Genomic DNA, 3,478 nt, shown 5'->3' on the forward strand with positions numbered 1-3,478 from the left:
ATAATGGTGATTGCTCACTGCACGCACGCGATTGCTTACGGCACGGCTCTCCACAAACCTGGTGGCTTTAGCAAAGTAGCTCCGGGGGCATCCCCAGGCAGGGCTGCCCCTTGACCACCCCCTGAAGAGTGGGATAGAGGAATGCCCACCCAGGGATGAGTGGATGAGTGGATAGGGTAGATAGCAGCCCTCCCATGCCTGGCTGACCAGAGAATAGGGAAACTCTGGCAGGGTGTGGGCATCTTTTCCTTCCGTTCTTCCCCAGCCCCCCCCCCTTTTATTTTGTTTCCAACAAGAAATGGTAGAAGTTATAGTATGTTGTATTGACCTAAAAGAATAATGCATTTCACTCACCATAATGTTCTCTGTTAACTTAATTCAAACAAATGCTTGACATTAAATTACTTATACACTGATTATTTCTTTTCGCTGATGTCCTTTCTGTCTCTTAGAAATTGTCAAAAATTTGTTTACATAGAAAAAATACAGCTTAAGAAAAACATTCATTATAAAATTGATTTTTGCATTAATTGTAAATACTATACCTTGGTCTATAAATGAAATGGAATAATGAATCCAGAACTCACATCCTACACATTCTATGAAGTTATAAAGTCAAGAAGAGGAAAAGCGGCTACAACGCCGAGCGGAGGAGGTAGGAACCTGATTTCCAGAAGCAGCTTGTAGGCACCATGGCCGGGACCACCACCATCGAGGCGGTAAAGCGCAAGATCCAGGTTCTGCAGCAGCAAGCTGATGATGCAGAGGAAAGGGCCGAGCGCCTCCAGCAGGAAGTGGAGGGAGAAAGGCGGGCCCGGAAGCAGGCTGAAGCTGAGGTGGCCTCCTTGAACCGCAGGATCCAGCTGGTTGAAGAGGAGCTGGACCGTGCGCAGGAGCGCCTTGCCACTGCTTTGCAGAAGCTGGAGGAAGCAGAGAAGGCTGCTGATGAGAGTGAGAGAGGTATGAAGGTGATTGAAAATCGGGCTCTAAAAGATGAAGAAAAGATGGAACTCCAGGAAATCCAGCTAAAGGAAGCAAAGCACATTGCAGAAGAGGCCGATAGGAAGTATGAAGAGGTGGCTCGTAAGTTGGTGATTATTGAAGGAGACTTGGAACGCACGGAGGAACGTGCTGAGCTGGCAGAGTCCCGTTGCCGAGAGATGGATGAACAGATCAGACTGATGGACCAGAACCTGAAGTGTCTGAGTGCTGCTGAAGAAAAGTACTCTCAAAAAGAAGACAAGTATGAAGAAGAAATAAAGATTCTTACTGATAAACTCAAGGAGGCAGAGACCCGTGCTGAGTTTGCTGAAAGATCGGTAGCCAAGCTGGAGAAGACCATTGATGACCTGGAAGATAAACTGAAGTGCACCAAAGAGGAGCATCTCTGTACACAAAGGATGCTGGACCAGACCCTGCTGGACCTGAACGAGATGTAGACCTCCCCCATCCCTGCCCCGCGGCCATTCCTCCCTCTGACCTTGACTCCGCCAGAGGCCAGCCTCCCTGAAGCTGACCTTGAAACTGAGGGCTGATCTTTTTAACTGAAGGCTGCTTTCCCTCCTGCCACCCCCTTTTACCCCTCTTGTCTTTTTCACAAAACTGTGTCAGCCTTTTCCCAGAGTTCCAGTTGGAGGGGCTGAACACCTTTGGGAACAATATTTAAGGGAATGTGAGCACAACGCAGTGTCTTCGATGCAGTTATGATACGCACATTGTGATTACTTTCTGTCTTAGCAACCATTTTTAACATTCCAAGCACTTCTGCCGCTTGGAGCAGCACATTTTAGCCTAATGGATACTGTCTCGCCATGGAGGAGAAACCCAGGATTGGGCCTGCCTTCCTGAGAGCCAGCAGAGCCCAGGCAGGCTCCACTGTGGGAGACCTCAGTGCTCTGCACCAACTCTTAGCCAAACAACAGGGGGATTCTAGGAAGTTAGCCAAAAACAAAAACTGTTCCGGGCTGTGAAGGTTTTCAGCTTTGGTGTCTTTGAACAATTTTACACTTATTTTTATTTTTTACTTTTTCCATCAGATGTGACCAAATAAGACAATGAGACGTCTGAGACAGCCCCACCTCCCAGGGCCTCATGCATGTTAGTTAGGCAAGCGTGCTACCGTTCAGCCCCAGCCCTGAGCCCAAACTTGTCGCAGCTCTACCCCTTTCCTAACTGCTCAAAGATGGATCATGCCGCCCCTTAGTGTTGTGGAGACCCCTTAGAGGTCACCTGCCCCCAAGGGAGACAGAGAAAGGAAAATTATGTTTGTGCCACTGATTTAGCCACATGAACATCATCTCATCGCCCTCTCCTGAAGCTGCGGTCTCTAAAGTGCCATCTCATTGTGCTTTGTATCAGTCAGTGCTGGAGAAATCTTGAATAGCTTATGTGTAAAAAAACAAAAAACAAAAAAAAAAAACTTTTTAAATTTTATATTATTTTGAAATTTTGTTTTTGGGGGGTTGGGTTAGCTTGGCCAAGCCATTGGCTCTGAGAATTCTTTGCAGTCTGTGAGCTAGTGGTGTGCTGATCTTTCAAGTGTCCCCACCCAATTGCCATGTTCAGGTGGTTTCTTCTCGGCCTGTTAGGTGGGCACCCTGCAGATTCCTGGCTTGTTTGTACTCTCCTCCGACCGACCGACTGGAGAAAGAGAACCCCGCAGAGCAACTGTTTTGATACTGAATATCGATAAGTGACATTTTGAAATAAAGAACCAGTCCCTCCACGATCAAAAAAAAAAAAAAAAAAAAAAAATAAAGTCAAGAAGAAGATGTTCTGTTGCAGACTCAGTTTCAGCCAGTCTCATCAGAGATTAATATTGTGTCTACATGTACATTGAGATTCTCACACAAGAAATACCTTAAAATGAAGATCAAATTTGTTTAAATTTATGCTGATTTTTCAAGCTGGATATTCCTCAACTTACTGATATTGATATTTCTGAACACAGCTGAGAGGGACCTTTCATGTGGTCACCACAGTCAGGGAAATGTACTATGAAGAGGTGACAATAAAAACTTACCTCAAGGTGACTTTGTCAACCTGTAGTAAGTTTCTAGGGAGCTAATATCAGGGGTTTGCTATCACCATAATAGTATGTCACCACAATAGTTTTTTGAGATATGTTTAGTGGTATAATACAATCCCGGTGCACAAGAAAGCATAGTTACATGAGAAGTCAATTCAAAACACAAGTGAATTCTTACCAAGAAGCTGGGTTCTAGAGATAAGCTACCTGCCTTATCTTAAGGGCCTAAGGAAGGATCTATGCTAATCTTAGCCATGTAGATAGCATAGAGGTCATTTAGACTACTTTGTATCTCCAGTAATGGCTGAGGGAACTTGAGAAGCCCCTGTCTGGGAGAGTAATATAGATTATTAGCCCCTCCAAGCTTTGTTTAGGGGCTTGATATGGCCTGGCTCAACAGATACCACAGATCACAAGGCTCTTAATCAAGTCCAACTCCAAGATTCCTGG

At 45.3% G+C, this 3,478-nt stretch overlaps 1 pseudogene; it reads left to right on the forward strand.

Moving 5' to 3' along the window:
* Tpm3-rs7 (tropomyosin 3, related sequence 7) lies at positions 618-2,737 on the forward strand (annotated as a pseudogene).

Source organism: Mus musculus, chromosome 14 (assembly GCF_000001635.26).
Source record: "Mus musculus strain C57BL/6J chromosome 14, GRCm38.p6 C57BL/6J".
NCBI lineage: Eukaryota > Metazoa > Chordata > Mammalia > Rodentia > Muridae > Mus > Mus musculus.